We start from the raw sequence: 703 nt of genomic DNA on the forward strand, positions 1-703 counted from the left end.
ATTATCAACATATAAGTACATTCACTCCCTCTCTTCCATTATATTCATGTATCTTTAATATTTTTTCTATTTTTTAATGTTCTTATGTGACATAAAAATCATTGAAATAATCATTTTAAGAATTTGATATAAATATCTTTAGAAAGTATGATACAAATCTAACATATTATCTTATATTAGTTTCAATCATCGCACAACAAGAGAATTAAGTTATAAAGATCCATTTATATATATGCATTTTCTTTTTTGATTATGAAATATTTAATTAAATATTTTATTGTAACACAATTTCCAAAATAATATATTATTACCTCTTTCTTATTCAAATAATTCTTAACTCACACTTTAATATAAAAACTGAAATAATATAAATTTGCATTAGCTATATTTTTCTGCTCAATTTTATTCAACACACAATAAATTAGAATTAGCTAGCACAATTAAGAAAATACTTATATTATACTTATATTTTCATACTTATGAATCAAGAAAATTTGATATAACAGTTTTGATTGCTATATAAATAAAAAATTCGATTTAAAACATTTATCAAATAATGTTTTCTTATTTTTTTAATCTCAAATATTTTTTGTAATTCATTTTAATATATCTGTCATTATATTTAGTTTTTGTGATCAAATAGACTATTATATAAAAAATTATAATATTTAGTTTATTTAAAATTTGCAGTCAAAGTGTTAAA

The sequence above is a fragment of the Capsella rubella genome, unplaced genomic scaffold (assembly GCF_000375325.1).
Source record: "Capsella rubella cultivar Monte Gargano unplaced genomic scaffold, Caprub1_0 scaffold_4, whole genome shotgun sequence".
Lineage (NCBI taxonomy): Eukaryota > Viridiplantae > Streptophyta > Magnoliopsida > Brassicales > Brassicaceae > Capsella > Capsella rubella.